The sequence below is a fragment of the Pezoporus wallicus genome, unplaced genomic scaffold, assembly GCF_028554395.1.
Source record: "Pezoporus wallicus isolate ANWC-B61680 ecotype Strahan unplaced genomic scaffold, APGP_CSIRO_Pwel_v1 contig_818, whole genome shotgun sequence".
In the NCBI taxonomy this organism is placed as follows: domain Eukaryota; kingdom Metazoa; phylum Chordata; class Aves; order Psittaciformes; family Psittacidae; genus Pezoporus; species Pezoporus wallicus.
The window spans coordinates 4,020,061-4,043,611 of record NW_026636248.1 but is presented as its reverse complement, the minus strand read 5'-3'; the positions used below and the strand labels follow the sequence as shown (position 1 = coordinate 4,043,611).

General features: G+C 41.2%; 1 long non-coding RNA gene across 1 annotated transcript in view; it reads left to right on the top strand.

Moving 5' to 3' along the window:
• Positions 1-18,773, top strand: part of LOC130593883 (uncharacterized) — a 158,801-nt gene extending 140,028 nt beyond the window's left edge. The window contains exon 3 of the long non-coding RNA XR_008970908.1: positions 18,130-18,773. This is a non-coding gene — a long non-coding RNA (uncharacterized LOC130593883). The remainder of the gene's footprint in view (positions 1-18,129) is intronic.
• Positions 18,774-23,551: the final 4,778 nt, after the last annotated feature.

The following is a 23,551-nucleotide window of genomic DNA, read 5'->3' as shown; positions in this document are numbered from 1 at the left end:
TTAGACGTGTATGTGAAATTTAAAAATTCCTGCAGAAGTTTAATCCAGGAAGGAACAGGAACGACTGACTTGTTACAGTCTGTGGACAGTCCAGTATTTCTGTGATGCAGCACTGTGTTGCCTCCTTTGCATCTTGGGACTGGGCTACCTCTTTGATCCAATCTACAAAAGAAATACCCTGTAGATTGTGTATCCTGCATAATCCTTAGGCACTGAGGAGAAGAAAGGGATTTTCTTTGCTTCTTTCCCACCTATGTTTCTGTTGCTGTGGCTTTTTAACAACAATCTATGAGTTGCCGCTGAGATGCTGCTTTGAGTCCCTGCTGCTGAATTTCAGCCCTGCCGGGATACAGCTAGGAGCATAGCATGGAAGTGGGAAGTGGTGGAAGACAGACTGGTATGAGAGGGCAGAAAGTGCCATTGCTCTGCCTGTTGTGTGTAAACAGGATACATCATACCGTAAATGGAATAACTCTTTTGAACTGCCTCTGAAGTAAGAGCAGCAACATGCTAGCCATCAGATAAGACATGGAGGAGCCAGATACCTGCTCCTGCACCGCCATCAGCCTCTGAGCAATCACATGAAATCTACCGGAATTTTTGCACATTTGCCCAGAAGAAACTGAAGATGATGTGCACAAGCTCTGTTGATTACCACAATTAAAACAGCTGTGGCAGCAAGCAAAACCTGCTAACAGGCTATCATATTCACAGTCTTCCTGGTTTGGAAGGACAAGAGATTTTAAGGACAGTGGCTTGGGGAATGCAGCTTTAAAGAGTTACTCCTTATGTATGACACATCATTACAGTCGTTCATTTCTTCCCATACATACACTTTGACATTAACTTCATTGTCATGTGAATAGTTACATACCAGTCTTGCAGGCATCTCGTCCATGCCTAATTTCTAGTACCAAAGCGGCTCTGGGACTTAGTTCAACACATCACAGGGTAACAAGCAATCATATCTTTTATTTCCTAATCGGCATAAAACTTTATTTCCTTCCCAGGATGCAAAAAGAAGTCTTCTTTAACTCGTTTACTCTGTGCATGTTGCAAAACTCCCACCAATTAGGCCTCCTGGGGCAGATACTTTTCTTTGGCTTGCATTGCTGTGTTGCTAAAAGCCAAGTGTAGTGAACAATACAGCAGGGACACAATTCATGAGATTCAGACCTGCATGCTGTCTCTCTACATTGCCTGTTGGCCCAGGTCTGGACAGAGTGTGACAAACAGAAAGGCCAGATCTGGAAGGAGTGGTAAGTGACAAAAGCCCAAGAAGGAACACTTTGGGAAAACAATTAATTTATAAAAATATAAATGCTCTAGGACTTATTCCTTAGTTTATAAAACTATTTCTACACCATCTGTTAAGTGGTTTGTAATTTGCCAATAAAAATCAGCGGAATGAGTAAGTTAACTGCCTGCATGACTCTGGAATATGGGCAGCTTTGGAACCCAAGTGAGAAATGGCCGTAGGTTTCTGCAGGATGTTGTATTTATTGTGCCACCAGTCTTCCTAACCTGCAGCACAAAATACAAGGTTTAAATCAAGTGAATGCAGAAAAGGCACTATTAGAAGCCTGATTATTTGCTTATTTTGTTGCTGAACTTTGTACCTGCTTCTCTTTTAATGTGTTGATTTGATCTGTTTTGGTGGAAGATGCACTGTGTGTGCTTTTCTAACTATAGGCACCTCACAGGCACTGCAGCTAGCACATAGCAGTCATCTGCATAGGAAGTTTAAGACTGAGAGTAGAGTGCCGTGGGGCACAGGATGAAGCTTTCCCCCCAGGTTGATGAAAGGCCCACCCTTGGCTTCTGCTGGAATGCTGTAATTCTCCTGGAAAGGAGAGCAGAGAAGATCAAAGGCAAAATACTGCCAAAGAACAAAACTTAGCAAAGATTCCTCACCCTGCCTAATTATCACATCACACTTTGAGTCAACATGCAAGGCTGCTGGTGCCAGCTGTGAAAAAGGCAATTAATATCTTTAAACCGAGCCCAGCTTCAGGCTCAGGATGAGAAGCTGTGAAGAGCTATGTACAGGTAATAGGCCTGCTGTTTTCAGCCCTTGATGCGGCACACTGATTGTTTCGTGGTGGTGTAGTAAGGATGGTGGAAAATACCTTTGAGAGACCTTGAGAAACATCATGAAGTTTAGGTAGATTTTAAAAGGTCTCTGTAGATCCTAAACAGGTAGTAATAGCATTTCAAGAGGATAAGGCAAGTAGTGCTCACATCATCCATGCTGGAGAGCTGCAAGGGAAGTAGCAAGGGGTTTGTGTTTTGCTATCCTGAGGTGAACTGTTCAAAAAGAATATGGCTCTTTACCAATAGCCCCGAAAAGATGACAGTTGTTTGCAACCAGCCTAATGCTGGTGTTCATCCGGGTTCAAAATTCCAGTTGTGAGCCTGTGCTGGGGTTGTGCCCACCAACACAGGGCACTTTCCTGTCACTCGCTCTGACTTAGAGGGAAAGTGAAGTTCAGTGTGGCTGAGAGAAGGCTAGGAATTGGGTGTCTTCATTCCAGTGCCTGTTCTTGAAGCATAAGGTCTCATCTTTTTTTAGCATGTGAATAACCTGTTCTGCTTATGCCGTAATACTTTTGTGCACCACACACCAAGCATTTGCCATCAATGGCAGGCTTGGCAGACAGAAAAGCGTTCCCCAATACCTGATGTGTGGTTTATGGAAAGAAGGATTTCATGACCAATTTTACTACACATTAAGGGCAAGAAAATGCCCAAGTGTGTTTTATATATACATCTAGAAGAAACCCCTGATATTTCTGAAGTTGTTTCTAAGCCACCTTGTTTCAATTTGAGATTTTGCTATAAAATAAACCTTCTTAAAAGCTGCATGTCATTATGTTTTGACTTAAAATTAAAGGAACACTGTAACTCCTTTTATTTTGCTAATATTCCAAAAATAAACATTTTTACTTATAAAGCTTTTAGGAAAATTCATTCCTGTTTACAGTCCCAGCACATGCACCATGCTGGTTCCAATTCTGTCAGCCAAGCAGCTGTCCTGCCATTAACGCTCTTTAGCAGCTGTGTTCTTTCTGCTACCTGGGGACCTGTTAAAAAGCATTTACAGAGTTTTGTGCAGACAGGTGTCCCTGCGAGAGCAACGCTGCCTGCAAAGGAATGCAGTAAGAGTGACCTCCCTTCCAACACCCTTAGATATTATAGACATTTCATTTCAGTAGTAACAGAGAAAAACAAATTATTAAGGGGATCCACCCGCCTACCACTGCTCAGATAATCTGAACAAGGAAGTTGTGGAAGTTGTACCTTCATGAAAGTGTTCCTTGGCAAGGAAAGTCTGTCTGCCTTGCTTTGTTTCTACAGGGCTTTCAGAAATGAGCTAGGAAGGTGCTAATGAACGAACTAGCACAGCACAGGTATTGTACATCCCTGGCAGCTGCCTTTTTGTGCAGGCTAGCACAATTGAGGTATCTTCTTTCACGCTTAGGTATTTTGAGGACAGGCACTATCATAGAACAGTCACTCTCAGGTTTGGACACATAAAGTGTCCTTTTGCTTGGCAAACGAGTACATCTAATTCCCTGTCCTATCTTAACACCATAATGTCTTATGTTGAAGTAAATTCTGTTACAGAACTGGATGGACATGACTGTGGTCTTGAGGAAAATAACTTGGGTTATATAAGAGCAGTAACTGTGAACTAAATGTCAACATTTACAAAACAAGCCAGCTCATGAAATTTTCAATGTGCAGGAATTCCAGAAGCAGCATAAAAAGAAACTACCAGCCAGCATTTTCATTTATGAATGATCAAAGTTAGGCACCTCCACAAAAGTCATCCAAGATACAAGCAGTGCAGAAATGAGCTTGTTTCCTCACCGTCAGTTGAGTGGCTTGCTCCTGTGCCCTTGGCAAGTTCTCCCTTTGATACTGGGAAATGGAGCTGTGGTTTTTTTGTTTGTTGCTTTCTATTACTGTAAATCTTTAAGAGACCATTGAAGCCTGCAAGTGTTCCTTGAGAGTCTGATGGACATAACTAAATCCGTGTTGTAACACCTCTGCTGTGCTCAAGTGCAGCATGACTTGTACACTTTGTGGTTGATGGATGTCTTTGTGAGTGGTCTGGCAGAGGCTACCACGTGCAGGCAAACTGGCAGAAAGCCTTTCAGTCAGGTTTGTCTACCTGCAGCTGAGCTAATAATGTTTTGCTGTGTCTGAGATAAACAGTCTCTGAGGAGAGGTGTTGGTGCATACATGGTCTAAGTGCCTGTGGAAGTCCTTATGCTAGGCAGGGATCTCTCATGAATCAGGGGGTGACCCGTTGTAACTGGGCATAGCTGTGCATATGTTACTAGAACCTTTCTGTAGAGGTGGATGTAGGGCATACTGGTGACATGTCTGCACCAAGCATTGACCTAGAGGCACCTGGGTGAGCTCCAAGCCTGCTGATCCGGCTGCCTCAGACCCCATATGCAGTACTTCTGCATTAGCAAAGCTTGCTCTCAGACTCATCTGCCTTGTTTTGTAGAGCACTTGTGCGATACAAGGGGACCTTTGGTCAAGGCCTCTATACTGGACCTGAGACAGGTAAGATCTCAACAAACATACGCAACACTGCTGGAAAAATTCCCTGCTTTCTACCAGTTCCTGGTCTGTTAGATAAGTGAGCAGTAGAGACTTTGTTTTGTCTGGCTAGCCCCCTCATGATTTCAGGTATTTGAAAAAATTCATAAGTAACTATATATCTAATTGTCTAGCCCTCTCTGCTGGAAAAAAAGAAACCAGAGCAGAAGGATAACTTTGGCAGTCAGCCAGGAATGGGAAATCTCTTCTTGTCTGCATAAGATCATAGGCCACAGAAGTGTTGCTTGAGAGCAGCCTCTGGATTTCAGATCTCTGCTCCGACTTCACCATCAAAACCCTAAGCTTTATGTCACGGTTTATGAAGGTAGTATTGCACTTGCACTGTATTTCTTCACATCTGGTTTTCTAGCTGACAATAAGACACCTCTGAGGAGTTCCTCTTTGCTTGTCAGAGCCTGTCCTCATTCCACCACCTTTACAATTTTCCTGGTTTTCTACAGTTAGATCCGCTTGTAATGCAGCTCCCTGTCATATCGGGAGTTGACACATGGCAATGCCAAGCTGTTCTTCGCAGACGGTGGCTACGACAAATGGAACAAAGAAATTCAGGGAGTTAAGCAAAAATCATCACTTCACTTGCTTACTGAGGCACCTGCAATTGGAAAAGGACAGACACTGGTGTAGCATGATGCCCCTTGGACAAGCTTCTTCATTTTGAACTTTACTTCCAGGGTTAAAAATTCTCAATTAAAGAAAAACAAACAAAAGTGTGCCCATTGCTCTCACAGATGTGACCAAAGGGGTTTAACCAGTAAAGGAAACAAGGCTGAGAGATTATCTCAAACCTCTTCCCTATTAAAACAATTCATTTCATATATTGCCACAATGCAGCAACTTTATCTGAACTTCCTTTCAACCTCTGTAAAATAAATGCTGTGAATTAATATTTGAAAAATACGCTCTCTGTGACATTGGGAAACATACTTTGAGGAGCAGTAGGAGAACTTGCTTCGACTCAAACCATTACATTAATGGATGAAAGAGAGCTTAGTTGGAAAATACGCCTAGTGTGTAAACCAACCAACCCTTAATGTAATTTGTTTTCCTGTCTTCTAGTGAACTTTTTTGCATAAAACTGAGATTTGGATCTAACAGCTGTTCTGGGGCAAAGGCTCCGTTGACATAGTTTGAAAAATTCTGTGTGATAAGGTGGATAAGAAAAAGCATGTATTTTTTTTTAATTCATGGTATAATGAAGTGAATTGTAAAATCTTCTGTTAGGGAATATCCCTTTTTGATGCTCAGTCCCATTCTTCAGAAGGTGCAATGTGTTTTCAGAGTGATAAAAAAAAGATTAATTGAGAGACAAGGTACCAGTTTTAGGAACCGCACTCCAAGGAGTGACAAAAATTGATGCTGTCATTCAGCAAGGATGACTCTGTTTTGTTACTGCTGTGGTTATCTGGACAGCTCCATTGGAGACTATGAAAGAAGTTATAGAAGAGAAATTTTCATATATACATGACCCCAAAATTAATGAAGATAAATAGGATTGTGTATCTAGCCATTTTATTGCTTTAGCTTTTAATGCTCTTGTATTTGGATTGTGATTTGATTCCTGTTACTATAATCTGAAAGCATGAGTATACCTGCTGTGTCAACCAGAGAAAACTGTTCTGGGGAAGCAGTATAATACAACAGAAAATTTAAGACTCAGGATTGAGGGAAGGATTATCAGGCTCTAGGCCTTTCCAGTGGCTTTTGTTCTCCATCTCGCAGCTTGCCACCCCTGCCTGGCTTCCTTCCCTTTCACAACTGTTGCAGTGCACTCCAGGCTGCTTTGGCTGCATAGGGTGGGGGGCTGTTAGGGATTTTAACATTACTGCCTCAAGGTCTGTAGTCCAGTTTCTTGCACCATAAATGGATATCAACAAATCAGTGTGGGTGAGAAAGCACTTGAGTGCGTTTCAAGTTAGGAATGGGGGGCACACCTCTGCCTCTTCCCCTAGACACGCAGGCGTTTGCAGGATGGCTGTGCTTCTGCGCCTGTGTTTCTGAATAGTGAGGGTTTTGGGGTGCCCTCTCTTGATACGCCATCGGGCAGCTAGTTGCCAGAGAGTAAGAGCTACTGCTCTTAAAAGGTCTTTGTAACGTCTCACACCACAGGCTCGAAACAGCAAGGAGCAACCCTCAGAGTGTGAAAGCCATCCATGTACAGGGATGTGTGTGTGTACACACAGGGATCAGCAACCTTGGCCAAACCCCATGCCTACAGCGAGCTCAGCTTATATCAAAATGAGGGCTGGGTCAGAAGGGGGACTGCGCACCTCCCACCCTGCTCCTCCTTCTCTTCCTGTGTGTTCCTTTCCCCCCCGAGGAGATTTTGTTTTTTCCTTGCCCTGGCAACGGTTCCTCTGTTCTTTTACTCTGCCAACAGCAGCAGGCAGCAAATCCTTTGCACACCTTGAAACAATTTATTTTGCAGGCCATGCTATGGAACAAATCTGAACAGCTGAGGTGCTGTCAGTGCAGAGGAGCTGGGTTTCTGCATGTGGCGGGGGCCACATGAATCTCTCTAAATCTCATTGACCTCAGCAGGAGATGATTAAATGTATGCTTGGGGTTTGGGGGAAAGCGGTGAAAAGCACAGGAGAGAATGGGGTCCTAAGGAGTGGGGATTTGGTGGTGAATTCTGAACTCCTGTGTTTTCCTAATTAGAAAAAGAAATCACTTAAAACACTGAGTCAGACATTCTGGACGCATCCAGGTTTAGGAAGGATAACTTTTACCTCAAGAATACTGGGTGTCCAGAGGACTGATTAGAACCCCAGTCAGTTTGAGGACCCCAGATGGCTGCTGTGGATTACAACCCCTTACTGAAAGAACAACTTAGCTGTTGACTTCAGCCCAGACAAGCTGTGAGACCTGAATTTTCCTGTGCAGTGAAGTTTACATTTGGACCTGGACAAACAGGAAGGGTGGAAACTGAAAAATAAGTTAAATTAAATCCTGTTTTGTTGCTCATGTTACACAGAGCTTCGGCATGTGGTCACTGTTGGTAAGAGAGGAGGAGAAGGCTACCGGCATGGTGGAAAAAGATACTGCAAATAAAAGGACAACCTACAGGACAAAAGGCCTTGAACTGAAACATGAAGATTCAAACCTAGAACAATTGAATATAAGCTGTGTAGAACAAGGTAGGGGTGTCTTCATCTTGAACAACCAACTAAATGTCTTACAGTATTTAAAGGCTAAAAAAGGCTGTCGAAATGTTTGTCTCGAAGTCCTTGTAGAAGGAAATGTTGCATTTATGCAATGCCACAGCCTTGCCTTGCAGATGCATTGAAACTGTGCTATTACAGAGATGCCTTTTCTGTGTCCCCATTGTACTTATATCCTAACCTGCCTGCACGCCTGCTTGCCTGCAGGCGATTCCCCCCTGGAAGATGACAACAGCTTAATGCTGGCACTTACCTGGAGAAGCTCATTCCAATTTTCTGCTTATCTGCCAAGGGAGTGTGATCAGACATGCTGTTTGAAAGGTGTATTGGGGTTTCTAAGCCTCATGAAACAAGGCAGAGGTTAACCCAGGCAACCACCCGGCTGTAGCTGAAAACTGGCCTGCCTTCAGAGGATAGAAGAACAGTGGGAGGGTCTCTTTAGGCAAACACAGTTATCTAGTGAGCTGCTAAAAAACCTTGATCTTCAAGACACAGAAAGAAGGAGCTTTCTGAAATGGAGAATGTTGGTAAATTGGAGGCTGACAGCAAAATGTTGGTGCCCCCCCACATGGAAGTGATGGGGACTTTGTTGCATGGATGCATTCTAGTTGGAGGAGAGCTTTGCTATGAGGGAATGCTCTTGGGTCAGGTGAAGACAGTGAGATTCTTACAAGCCAGATAGGCAAGTCAGCTCCTCAGAGCTGGATTTCAAATGAAACCTGGACCAGTTCATTATTCCAGGGTGGAACCAGGAATTTCCATGGCTTTGATCAAAATCCTACAAAAGTAATGGTTGTGGAGATGGCTTCCTTTGATGTTTTGAATTTGAGTTTTGAGAGAATTCAAAATGCAAACTACAATAGGGTGAAATCTGTTCCAATAAAAACATGTTGTGAAAAAATAAACAACAAAAACAAAAAACAAACCATGAACTCTCATGGAAAGGAAGATGCGTTTAAAATATTGTTTCAAAACTGATGGAAAATGTACATCATGTTTCAATTCATCTTCTTCATGAAAAGGTGGTATGACTCTTAAAATAAAAAATGAGAATGATTTCACTGAAAAGGGGGTTTTACATACTATGCTTTCTCTGATGTTTTTCGTTACTATTTTAACTCCATCAGAAGGAATAAAATATGGACTTTCTTGTCATGTGATTACACAATGATGTGAGAAGCAAGGTTAATAGTTTTCTACCTGCTTTCCAACTTGCAAAAATCTTGGAAAAGATAAATATGCTCCCATTTATTCCCTGAATGTTCCTTTGGGAAAATCTTTCAACCTTTCAAATCATTATTTTTGGTACAAATTCTCATGAGGAAAAATTCTAACGATACTCACCTCCGCAAATGAAATATAAGATCACTTTGTACAAACACTGGTGATCAAGGACTGCTGAACTTAGACCCACTCTGCTCCTTCTAGGGAAACTGATTACTGCAACTGTGGTTATTGAGGAGGCAGGAGAAATATTTTAATGGAACTCCAGATGTGGTTTGTGTCTGTGTGTGTACACGCAAACATATATATAGGTATTGTATATTAAGTATATATGTGTGTGTATAAAGTACGTGGGTTTGTGTTTTCCAGATGCCTGGGAACCTTTGTATTAAGACACCAACATTTGATTGCATCCTGTGAGAAGAATAGTTTACACACAGCTGAAGAAAAGAGTCATTATTTAAATTGTAAAATATTCTATTTCACGCCATTTTCATCTTGTTAGACATTAATGTAACTTTCTTTTGCCAAGCTGAAGATAAACAGTTTGTCTTGCAGTCTCATTCCAAAATAGACAAATGACTCTAAGTGCCTCACCCCTAAAAGGAACAGTTTGTGATGAAACAGAATATGCCTGAACTTACATTTAATTTTGCTGACGAATGTCTTTTGAGTGACTGGCTATTCCTCAGCTTCCTTTCCAGTCCTCTATTTTTATGAATTATTTTTAAATACTGATCTTTCCATGAACTGGTGACACAATGTTATCACAAGATTGGAATTGGTCAGAACATGTTTGATGAAATATATTCTAACTAAAATATGCTGCTGCTTGGACACCAAAACATTTTGCAGAGGAGCTGGTGTTGATGAATGGGGAGTTTTTTGTATCGCAGGATGAGGTCTCTGGTTCTATCTGATCTGAAAGCCTGATTGAAAGCTCAATCTCGCTAACTCAGAAATAGATGTTTCAACACAATTCCACGCCCTTCCATTTGAAAAGTTTTTGTTTTCATTTCAAGACCATACAGAAAAAAAAACAACCAACCTTGGAAAACCTGCACGGCTTTGGAAGGGATTTATTCCCTGTCACCCGGCCAGCTCTGATTGAGACTTTCTCTCACAGAAATGCTGTGCCAGATTTCCAGAAAAGGGTGTAGGGCTACAGCTGCAGTTTTTTTCCTCAGAAGTCACCTGTAACTTTCACTGTTCTGCTGAAGCGAGCTATGGGCAGTCAGAGCAGACCACAAGCATGTGCCCAGCCAGAGCTGTGGCTCGGCTTGTTAGCTCTGGGTTTCTATTGCAGCTGTCCTCACTGGTTTCGACAGTGTGACCACTGTGGCTGTCACAAACACAGCCAAAAGAGTTTATAAACGTTTGACTTCAAATTCCTGCACAAGGGTGACTTAATTGAAACCCACACCTAGTTGAGCAAGGTTAGGCTGTGCCAAAGAAAGTCTCTGGTGGTTTCATTTGAAACCTGTGGAGGGAAGATAGGTCATTAAGTCTGCGGCTTCTAGAAATGTCTCTGATGTGGAGTTAAACTTCGTTTGTTTTGAACTCTTAGTTTGTTAAATGAGTGCAATGTTAGTTGTATAGCCTGAATTTTAATGATCTTTTTCTTGGTTTAAATAGATGGAGTCACATTTTCACCCTTTGAGGCCATGACTGGAAATTAGGTAGATAAGCTAAAAGCCTGACCAACTCCCCTAATTAGACTTTGCTTCTTGCAGTATATGCTGAACTTTATTGGTCATGTCTCTGCTCACTGAACTCTTAGGCCATTTCCCAATACACCTTGAACTTAGAGTAAAAGCTGAAATGCCTTCTCAGAAATGTGTTTTTCTTTGGATTCCCTGGAGGTCCTAGACTTGGTCTGGAGACTCTTTTTCCATAAAGGACCTTGCATCGACATTCTCAGAAATACATAAGGGCTGAATTCTCCAGGAGCTCATAACCTTCCAACCATATCAGGAATCAAATGTCTATAAATACTGCTTGAAGAGGTAGCCCTTGGAGAATGAAGCATTGGTGTCTGTCTGTGTCTGACAGGCTGTGAGAGGGTGGGCTCCTGATCCCTCAAACCAATTCTAAAAATGGGACTTGGAGTGACTGAAGTGCCATAAGAAAATGGACTGCAGACCTTTGGGAGATTCCTCTTGTAGACCATTGGAAGGCACATCCCTGGGGATGGTCTGTGCAAATGGTTTGACAATGGTGGCTGTAAAATTTAGTCTGTCAGGTTGTAAGGTTTTTTACCTAGTTTAAACCACCTAACACACGTGCTCTGGAGCTGGTAGGCAGAAACCAGAGAGGAGCTTACAGGGGATGTCACCAAGGTGACGGCGGTCCATTGATGAGAAAATATCCAACTCCACCTTCTCAAAGTAAGAATTTATCATTGTGCCTAGCTGTTAACAGTGGGTGGTCTCTATATTACTAATATGATGTAACTGTTAGAAAGCTATTCCCATCCCTCATGATTTTGTAGTGTTTACTTACCCTTGCTGTGACATTGCTATTGACTCTGCAGTTATAACTAATAGTTCAGTAATCCTGCAACAAATCGACCAATTATTATATAGAAAACTGTATTGTGGCAGTCACTGGGGACTGCCTAGCCTCAGACAACTTTAATTATAGATTATCAATACCTTTTCCAGCCTTTTGGGTGCAGAGGATGTTGAGTGCTAAATGCTAACATTTCTATTAATTTACATGATGTTAGAGGATGGCAGTTTGCTAATTGTTCAAATAAAAGAATCTCTTTTTGAAAAAAAAATTAGAAAGAAAGAAGAAAGACTGGTTTGTGGTGCATGGCAGAACACCATTTCAGCTGCTGTTAGGTTTAGCTGAAATCAGCAGCATCTTGGATTGCCAAAATCAACCAGTTCTGTACAGAGTAGAGGAAGAGCCTGCAGAAGTGCCTGGCTCTTTTACAGGCACTAAGTTGGAATCTCTTCTTCCCATATTCAGAAAATACTTTTGAATCAAAAATATGTTTGCAGCAATTAGAGTCAGTTACTGCAAGAAAAAGTAGGTACATAAACTGCAGAGGAAAACTACCCCTCTCCACTCCATTCTCTGCAAGAATGATGTTTCTATTTTGACGAAATGTGTGTCATGTGTCACTGTTGAGGGGTTTTTCCAATCTAATAGTGAGATGCAACATGAGAAGCTCTTGGGATTCATATGCTACTTGTAAGGGACCTATAAACTACGAATTAGAAAAAGATAGTCTGTATAGTCTCTGCACAGCCTCAAAATATGTCTGTTTGCAGTTGTCTGCAAGTAGATATCACAGTTTATGAAAATACCATAGCAAACATCAACAGATACCTACTTGCCTATTGTGTGGAGGGCTGCTTTTCAAGGTACTGCTGTGCTTTCCTCCACACCATCCTTAATATAGGCACCACTGTTATTCCTTTCTTCCTTTGAAGTTACTTTTCTATATGCAGCTCTACTGCAAAACCAGGCCTTCTGTAGTGGCTTCAATGCAGAGGAAGAAATAAATTCAATCACATGCACAAATATAACCATGGAAAGTTAAACTTCTCCCATACCTTTTGTTGCTTGTTTTCTAAGCTTTGGGATAGGAGTCTTGTATTAGATATAAGTTAGCATAACACCCTAATTTTAAATATGGACCTGTAGGCAGCAGTATAACATAAGTGTTAATACAGTAACTTTGATTGCAGACTTTAGCTGAACCCTAGAGCTGTAGTTATTCTGCAGTGCAAATATAGTCATTCAGGAGTGATCCTCTGCTTGGATAAAATGTTTCCATTTTAAAGTAATGATAGTTTTAAATTAATTAAGTTATAACTGAAGTTTTTCCACGATGTTATCTTAGAGTAATAACTACCAGTGGTACCCACAGCCTAATCAAAATCAGGCTCTGTGGTTTTAGGTGATACACAAACACTTCTGTAGACCTGAGGTAAAAATAAGTGGAGCATTTCTAAAGGGAATTAAGAACCTCAAACTCACCTTCTAAAGTAGTTGCTGGAGCAGTTTTTTCAAAGTGTTTATGTGTTGCTCCTTTCAACAGTAGCAAAGGGTAAATGATAAAAAGAGCTGCAGATTATTGGTATGGATTTTGGTAAGCCTGTGGTACCCGAGCACACATCTGCAGCTATTCGCACCTCTGTAATTCTAAAAGCCTGAGCTTCAGTACCTCCCTCACTTTTAAAAATGGCAATTAATACCACAAAGCCTAAGCATGAACAGAGCAATGTGAGCCAGAACACCTTTAGAAAACGATTTTCAAAGGTATATTGTTACCTTGGGTTGTAAATAAACTGCCTGGAAGAGTTTATTGCATGAGGTTAGTTACAGAAGTGACTTCAACTATCTTAAGAGTCATCTGTCTGTCTGCTTGGCTGGCATGTTGTTTAGAAAATCAGTGTGCTAAGCACTCCCCACTTGGAAGTTAAGCTCCTAAGTCACTGTTGAAAACTGCCTTCAGAGTTGCCCTGAAGCACCTGTACTGTACCTGGGAAAGGAATGCACAAAGGAATGGAGCTGTTAAAAGCAAATGCTCATAACAAACCAGGTCTTTTTATGTTAAAAAGAAATCGTGTGTCTTGTTTAGTGTGCCTTCAGAATGTTAGAAGCTTTTCTGTCTGAAGCAGTCCTGTGAAGTGAACAGGAGGCAAGAAGGAAAGCTCCTTAAAGGCTCAGGCTCTCTTTGAGCTTTCAGTCATAGAAATGTTTTTTGACTGGTGTCTTGTATAAATTAATTTGGTGTCACTTGTGCCAAAAGGACATGTTGGCTCTTGATCTAACTGCTCACGGGCACTTTGGGTACCAGAGAGACAAGAAAGCATCCATCAAATTACAGCAATTAAAAGAAAGAGGCTAAGAGGAGTCTCTCCTTCCTGCCTCCACTTTTCAGCCACAAGAGTTTCTGAAAGAGCTATATTACTGCTCCCCAAAGCTTCCCAGCACTTTCCTACAGTTCAGACCACCCCCAGCACAACTTTGCAATACAGATGTACGGGGTTGAGATGAGATTTCATTAGGCTGGTGGAATCAGGAAGAGGACTTGAGCATGGTTACAGCCCAGGATATACTTGAGAGATTTTTCACTGTGTCTGCACCAAGTTTGAGTTAATCCTGAAACTAATTTGAGATCAAAAGCACAGAGACTTTTGAAATCTTATCTGAATCAGCCTGCCAGATCATTTAAGGCAAACGTTAAGTAAGATCGCTTCGATTATTCCCATCAGCCAATCTTGGTAACTGAGATTGGGCTTTTCAGATCAGGGATTGATCTACTACTATTAGATTAGGGTAGTAAATGGGGTAAATTAACTGGCATGTATTTCTTAATGCTGTGGCTAAGCAGCTGGAAGGTTAGCAGCTCCATGTCTAGACCACAACATGCATAGCTATAGTCTGGATTCACAAGTCCAGGGCTATCATCTCCAGCGTCCAAAGCAATCAGGGTCAGGATTGGAGTTTTGACCCACTGTAGTCTGGGCACAAAAAAATTCTTTCCAGGGGTATTGCCTTTGAGAATAGAGTTATGCCATAGATAAACAATTACCATAACACTCATTGTGATAGCTGAGGGACCACAGGAGATGTTCACTGTGATAGGAGATAGTTATTAAAAATGTTTTGACTGAATCTGCAGTACACCCAGGTGCTGACTGAAATCCTGACAAGATCAGCTCATTAAAAAATGCACCTGTGTACAAGGAGATTGGCTTTCTTTCACCTGCAATGGTTTGTATTAGGAAGAGAATACTTCTGATACCAGTTTGTATATACAGAATTACACAGAGCTTTTTCCTAGCAAAGCATTTTTTTCCCCTTTTCATGATTTGTTTTGGCTTGCAGTCCCCATGATTTAGGGTTCAGATTCAGTAGGTGGAAGTCGAGACTGGAAATGCGGGGCCAAGTTTCTGGCTCCTGCTTTCTGGTGCCTGCCTCAAGTAAGGTCCCTGGGTATGTCCCTGCCTCTCTTCCCAGACTGTGAAACAACTGTCAAAGCATTTTTCTGTCTTAAAAATGAGTTGAAACTTTTGACTGACTACAGAAGGGAAAAGCCTTTTTTCCTTTTCCCATTTTTAAGCTGTTTAGGACCTATACTTCTTATGCCAATGTTTTCTTTTGGTAATTCCCTCTCTTTCTTGGAGTAACAAGCAAGTTTGAAATTGTTTAAGAAAAAAAAAAATTAAAAATACCAAATACCAAACTGGATCCTCTGAATTACAGATTTTCAGCTCTCCAAAATACAAAGTCGTGGTTCACACTAGAGCCAGGAGTAGGTATCTTCTTTTTTCCTCGCTGTTTCTGCCCTTTCAGAGAGGACTATATGCATTTTAGAAGAGAACATGGGCCCAGCTATGAGAATTCTTTTGTGTCACTCTGTGGAGGTACCTCAGCCCTCTCTTCAGAGCCTGCTTTTGCAGGAGCCCTGAGCATGCTGGTGGGTTTATAACATCCCCAAATGGAGGCTTAGGGTAAGGCCACCAGATTCCTCAGGAGGGGTCTGAATGCAGATAAAAGGTTGAGGCCCCAACACACCAGGTCACCTCACTTGTAAAAGATGATGAAGGAATCAGTAACATATGTAATTTACAGCATAGCAGTAATAGTGGAACTTTAGAGTGGCTTTCGATTATAGCCTTGAAAGTAATTTCTTTACCTTCTATATATTAAATATGCATAACACTTGCTACAGTACAGGGCTAGAGCAAGACAAGTGATGTGCATTAGATCCAGTACAGCAAACAAGTCTCAGTGTAATGTTGTCATCCATTTATTTTGGGTGCTTATGCTATATGTTAAGCTCCAATAGCCCAGATATGCTTGCCCCTCTTTCCATATATATTTCACGAGTTCACAAGCCATAACTCTTAATAATACCAGCAAATTCTTGAAAAAAAAAAAAAAAGGCAGGTTCTTTTGTAAATATAAGCAACATCTGGTTGTGATTGGGGAGGAGATTGGTGTTGGAAGTCATTCTGAGAGGTTTATAATGCTTCTCCTAAAACTGTCTACAAAATCCCCTCCATCTTCTGCCCCAAGGCCTAAGAAAAATCTCTTTCTTTTCCCCTTTGATATCCTGACACTTTCTTTAAGGAAAGCTCTAGTAGGGAACAGTGCTTAAGATGCAAGGCAAAAGTTCTTATCTGTTGCCTCAAGCTATAGCTTTTACCTGCTTAACACCTGTAGTTTGATTGATAACACTTTACAAGACGTGATAAAGACAATTAATGCCATTAGCGATATTCACACAGTAGTAGTAATCTTTGCACAGAGTTACAAGTTCAGTCATTACCAACAGTAGTTTCTATTTTCTGCTGTTAAGCCAATTTATCGGGGTGTGCAAACTTCACTTTGGACATGCAGTCCCAGCACAACTATGACCAGGCACATTCTTGTTTCATGATTAGATCTGCATGAAAATTAAGAGGCAGTACCTCCACTTCCTTTATATTATGAAGTAGCTGTGGACAAACCTGTTGCTGTAATAATGTGAGATAGCAGTTGAGAGATTTTGTGCACAAGCTCAGTATGAAAAATAGTGTCATAGAATCACAGAATGGTTTGAGTTGGAAAGGACCTTAAGATCATCTACTTCCAACCCCCTGCCACCGGCAAGGCTGCCTTACCCTAGACCATGTGGCCCAAGTCTCTGTCCAACCTGGCCTTGAACCCTGCCAGGGATGGAGCATTTACCACCTTTTTAGGCAACGTGTTCCAACGCCTCACCACCCTCACAGTGAATAACTTCTTCCTTATACCCAACCTGAACTTCCCCTGTTTAAGTTTGAACACGTTACCCCTTGTCCTATCACTACAGTCCCTGATGAAGAGTTCCTCTTATTTCTTTCTGTGAGACTTTTCTCAGATGTGACGTACAGCTTGGTGAGATCCTGTGTGGTTTTGCACACCAGCCTTCAGACATCTTTGGGATATGACGGATATCTTGTCAATAGCACAACCCTGTACTTTGTTCTGCAGCTTTCTCACTTCACAGCCCCACATTTTCAGCACTGAAGGAATGCCATACTGGCACAGAGAATCTGGTTTTCCAGCTATCTAGCTTCTTGTGTGGTTACTGTTTGTTTTCACAAAATGAGTGCATGCTGCTCTGTAGTGCTGCAAATGAGTTTTCCCAGGTGCCAGGTAAAACATCAGAGAATCAAACTACTAAAAAAGAAGAATGAAAATGAGAAAGTAGGATCATATTAATGTCCTCTGGGGATGTACAGCCATACCAGCAAGAAAAGGAAATTTCAGCTCAGTGGGTCTGGGAGAGAAGAATAGGCTTGGCCTGCAGAACACCCAGAAGTCGAGGGCTATCACTTGGACTGCTGGTGTTTAAGGACAGTCCTGCCAGATAAGACTTAATAACATTTTACACCTGCCATCCTACAAAGCAAATCAGGGATCGGGATCAGAATCAGGTCCAGGTCCTCTGAGCTTGCCATGCTTGTCTCTTCTTTGATCTTCTTCCAAGGCAGCACCATAGTATCAAATCCCACTCCCAGAAAAGTCCCTGCAACCACAGTGGTTGTCTGTAGAAGGCTACCCCTCTCTGATCAGTTCCCAGGCAAAAGTTATTAATGAAACAAGTGTTCTTACTCATTCCAGGTGAAGTGGCAGGTACCAGCTATCTGGAGCTCTGCCCCAGGAAGCAGGCAGAGGTCTCCCTCCCATCACTCTTTTGCATCTCCAGTGGGGTACAAAGAGGGACAATGTTTGTAAAGCTCTTCCTGACTACCCATTCTGCGGGGAAGTGTTCTAAATTTCTGTATGTGTGTGCTATTTTTAACTATCAACATCAATGATCTTTGTAACTGACAGAAAGTGATGCCTTAAATACCTGTTCAAAAACCAACTTTATTATGATCTTCTCAGCAGGACAGTTGTGCTTTTTATTTCTTCACTTCCATTGCAGAGAGTTGCTAATTAAAGATGTCATGTAGACCCACACAGGAAGGAAAGAATTTCACAAAATATCCTGTTTCCCACCCGTTGGATGGGAATAGAGTGGGGGGAGAGAGAATGAATCAAAGGATGAGCGCAAGAATATAAAGTTAAAACTGTAATAACGACAATAAGGGTTTGTTCTTTTCCACAGGAGCCTGTCCAAAGAAAGGATTCCTGATGGGACATTTCCTGTTCACATTGCTGTCTTTCTCATGAGAATCCAGTCTGAGATCCTGTGCCTCCTTGTGGACTCTGACAGATGGTGGCATCCAACTGGACCCTGACTGAGCAAACAGCCAATGACGTGAGACAGTACTGGTGCTGCTGGAGTGTGAGGCATAATCCACAGCTAGCACTCATGGTACAAGAACTGCAGCAAGAATAAAAATACTTGCATAATTGCTTGTGGCTACGCCAAATGAAAATAATGCAATTGATCTCAAGAATGCAAAGACACTTCAAGAGCTTGATTCCATTTTGGCTAATGCATGTTAAATTATACATGTGGGGTCTGTACCTATGGAAAGATTTCCTGAGAAGTGTTAAGCATATCTGATGTTTATAAAGAATGTTTGAGAATAATTGAAAGATATTTAGTGCTCTCTACCGCTGCACTTGGAATAGCTGTTCTGCCAAGGGTGCTCTTGGCCTAAACTCCTATTCCCATCCATCTTGAGTGAAGAACCCTGTATGAGAAGGTGGATATTGTTAATGATTTTAAATACAAAAAGATCCTCCAAAATTTAGGAAAGATGGATTTCCCTACTCAATAGGAGTCAATTTCCAGGTAGTTGTAGAGAAATAGCCTATAAGCCATTGAGGGGACAAAAAAAATTCCTTTTTCTCCCAAGCAAAATGACCATTTTTTGGAAGTACCTTTTATTCCTGATAAGTTGGCAGAAGCTTTACAGGGAATTGATAAGAGAATGGCAGTACTGTCCTTCAGACTAAGGAATTTGGTACTCTTGTTCGGTGACGGTAATGCCTGCCTGGCTGAGTGCAGCCACTGAAGCCTCTTAGTGCCACATGAATAAATTCAAAGCCTGGTAGGGAGCACAAGGCTGTGTTCTTTCAGAGAAAGCTCTAGAGACAATCTCAGAATGTTTCTTGTGAAATTGAATGTATGCTTGAATTCCTGCTACTGTTAAACTGATACCCATTTCCCTACATTTCATGAAAGACTTCATGTGTTACTAATCTTAGTTGATCCCATTATTAGGTAACAAATGCATATGGTGGAAAATTGCCAGAGACTGGAGTTTCACAAGCATCATCACATGCTGGGGTTTCCAGTTTTGTCCCTAATGACAATGGCCAGAAAGCTGTCGCCTTTGCAGAAGCAGAGACTTGGCCATGTACTTTTACAACAGGTGTGAGTTTGGGGTTTTTTAAGACACATACAAATACAAAAATCAAAATACTCGAAGGCAATGTAGAACATAACTTCTTACAATTTTCTGCATTTCTGAGGTGATTTGATATACTCATTACACAATGGCAGCAACATAGGCAAGCAGGTTAAAATACATTCAAAAGCTCTCTATTACATCTCAAAAAATCACCACGGGAAAACTAACAGTTTGTTTGGAAATGGGTAGAGGTAACTCAGAACAAATTTTTCTTATTCCAGAATCACTCTCCGGCCACTTGTTCAGGACAGTTGTTCAGCAATAGCTGCAGAACAGCTGTACTAAGATAATACCCCTAGAGGTAAACCTGCCACTGGACAGATGAATATTTTTTTTTGATTTCCATATTGTTGGCTAAAACCAGATGGAATATCATACAGTTACTACAGTTACATCATATCTGAATATCGTACAGTTGCTCATCATATCTGTGAGTCTCCCATCGCAATCAAGATCTCAAAATGCAAGAGAAGATGCCTGTAGGTTGTGAGAGGTGAGAGCCAGCATTACTAAAGAGAAGTCCTTGTGACTCTGTACTTCACAGTGACAAAATTCACACTTATGCTCCCATACTCATGTATTTTCAGTTCCAAATCCTACTCAGGAAATGTGGTTTAATTTGTGCTTGTTGTTTCTTTCCTAATGACCAATTGTTACTTTTTCACCTGAAATCACTGTTTATATCATTCACTAGTTTATCACCAAGAACACCTGCGTGGGAACTGAAGGTGATAAGGAAATTTTCAATACATCACTGTTTCCTATTAGCAAGGTGTAAGCATGTATAGAAGTCACTATCTGTCTCCTATTTAAGTAAGATAAGGGAATTATAAAATGGGGTGTGTTCTACCTATTGTCAATATGTAAAATCCCACCTGAAGAGATAAACATTTGGAAACTGTAAATTAAATGTAAAACCAATGTCCCAAAAGTGTTTACTAAGGGATTATATCATGCATTTGTGTTCCAGAGCAAATCTTGTTTTATTTTCTTTTTTTTCTATAACCATTATTAATGGCCATGCCACAGTGAGGTATTCACTTAACATCACACTTCTTAGGAATTGTGGTTGGGCAGCTTCTGGGTTTTATGCCAGATTAGTGCTTGCAAGGTTGTATGGTTGAATACAAATGTAGGGAGAATCCAAAATATAATAAAGTGGTTCTGGCCAAACGAATCCTGAGTTAACATGAGGGTCATCTTTGTGACTTTACTGCAAGCAGAGTGGAAAGGGGACTTGCCCATTGAAAATACTCATTTGAAAACATCCTGTGCTGAAGATAATACAACTGAGAGGAAGGATGGACTTAATGACAGCACTGGCCTGGGAATCAGGATACCTGTCATGAATTTTCACAGCTTTTTCTTTCCCTCAGAGATAAAGAGTGCCTAAATAGTACTCAATTCAGTAGCCTCAACTGTTTTGTGAATCTGAAAAGTGTTACGTTCGTAGACACGCTGCTGTCTAACCTGAGGCATTTTCCTACCCCCATATTTTGATATTTTGATTGCAGATATGTAGTCTGACTTTTGAATCTGTTGAATTCCTAGAGCATCTTGCCACTCTTTGAAGAGTTGGTTCTGCTATCTTACTTTCTTGATGCTTCTCAAAATCCACTTTTCCCCTACACACAAGACAAGGCTTCTTAATGGTATAACACAGACCTCCTAGTATGCTACCCCATCACTAGCTGACTTGGAAGACCTCGCCAGTCTTGCTTTGCATGGGTCAAAATTTATCACTGCAATATGTTTCTTGACAGAGACTATACAGAAGTCATGTTTCCTGGGACACAAGAGACTTTTTTCTAGCTTGGAGAAGTTGACTCTGGTTCACTGATCAGTCCTATGTCAAAAAAAAAACCACTTGTTCTGATGCTTTTTGGGAGTCTTCTCATAGCTCCCTTTGTTTCCAGTGTAAGCTACTATCCTCTGGTACCCAAACAGACAAGTCCTTCTGGGTGAGTTTAGATCTCTCTGCCCATGTAAGGCAGCTTCCATTACTAGGAGCTATTTTGCTATATGAAGGAACTTGAGTGTTGCTTCCACAGAACTGAAAAGAGTGGACTTGGCAAGCGCATTGGCTTAATGAGGTCTGCAAACTGTCCTTGAATTCAAGACTCCCATGATGGCAATTGTTGGCACTTTTCAACACAGCAGTCTTTATGTGGGGTAAAATATTCAAAAGTGCTTAAGTGAAGGTCAATAAGACCTAGCTATTAAAATATATAAATAAATAAATAAACCCTGGACCCATAATTAACAGATGTTTGTGGTCCTGCAATAACTGAAACTATTTTAACAGCCCTTTGGTAGAAACCAAATGCTGAAGTAACCCTTTGGTTGAAAAGCAGCATAACTTTGTAGCCTGGTGGGAAGAATCCCTCCCTAAGAATAAGCAACCCCTAGGTTCAGGGAACATCTAATTATATAGACAATCCAAAATAGGACCAACAGAAGGGTGCTTGGAAGCACTTCCACACCCAGCACTGTTACCTCAGCAGAACATCTTGCCTGTGGCAGAATAACCTGCTACTTTGAAGGCAGTGGTTTAGGCTCTGGGCCCTCACCTCTCCTCATTTTCTTACGCATCGCTACCATGTTTGGGACAGCACAAAACAGGCAGAATGGAGGAAAGCTGCACAGCTGGTTGGCTGCATGGAAAGCCATCCCCTGGTTGTCTCCCTTAACACAAGGGATCGTGGTGAGTGGCATCCCCAGGGAGGGGAGATAGTGGCTTCAAACACCTCAGGAAGACAAAGGACTTATCTCTTGCATCCTGGCTACTGAATAAAAAGGGGGAGAATAACACTCCTTCCTGTGTGAAACCTAGCCTTTTCATTTCCTATGCCTTTACTACATGTACAGAAATTAAGTATTTCATTTCGGGGGTCAGAAGGAGCTTTTCAATGCCAACTGAGGTTTTTATCTTTTTTCATTTAATGCAAAAAATAAGGGGGGAGGGGGGAGTTACATCAGTTGAATCCAAGCTTCCAAAATATTTTCAATTTAGCAGTCATGCTGAAAATAAATTCAATTATTCATACAGCCCTACTCTCTTTGCACACAGCAGCAGTAAGATGATACACGACTACATATATTCCACTTTAAGGCATTCACTGACACAGTGGAGTAAGAGAGACTAAGCATGGGAATATATGTTTCAGATTCAGGGCCTGGATTTGTGAGCACATACGATGGGCATAGATGATAGAAATTGAGTACAAATCCCATTTAGATTTGATTTCCTCCTACTGGTAAATCCAGCAGCTTGTGCAGTGTTTCTGATTGTTACTTGATTTAATAGTAACAACCCGGTGTGGGTTACAATGAAAGCTTTCCACAATAAACCTCAGCTCTACTGACCTGACAAGCTTTGACCCAAGTATTAGACTGCTTTCTACTGCAGGCTGTGGAGGTATGATGTAAAACAAGAGAAGCATTTGTCCCTGGGTTGAGCAAATGAAACCCAGTTTATGACAACAAAACTTTTGGACGCTAACTGGCTATCTCATTTATCCTTCTAAACGTAAATGAAAGTCACATGTAAAATATTATTAACAAAACAACTGGCACCTTTGGTTATTTTAAGCCTGGACTCTCCCAAATGCAAATATAAAAAATAATGTTAGAGAGAGAACTGGGTAAGCTAGTCCAAAATCTGGTTTTGTATTTTTTATAGAGATGCCAAGACTGTTTGATCAGCATGGGAGAGCAATTTGTTGACTCACGAACCCAGCTCGCTCCGATTACTGCTTACATAGCACTTTGGAAAGATTGGCCAAATACCTTCAAGTCAAGTACCTTGTTATTATGAACATGAGTGCCAGTAACAAAGAAAAAATAGCCAACATGTCACTGAATAATAAATCACAGAGGCAAATAAATGACTTTTCTAAGAAATGCTCTATTTACATTTCATCACGTGACATGACTTTGCTTACGCTTGTGGATGTGATAACACTTAAAAGAATATTTCCTTTTCAGTGCAGCATCTTGGCATCAATCATCTTAGTGCAACTGCATTTTCTGGGATCTGTTTGCAATCAGGCAAACGAAGCGGCAAAGGAGATTTAGCAGCAAGACCAATTTTTAGTTTAAATGATGAAGCTGTGTAGGTAAACATAGCTAGCCTTATTCAGCTGTCATAAACTACCTCCTTCA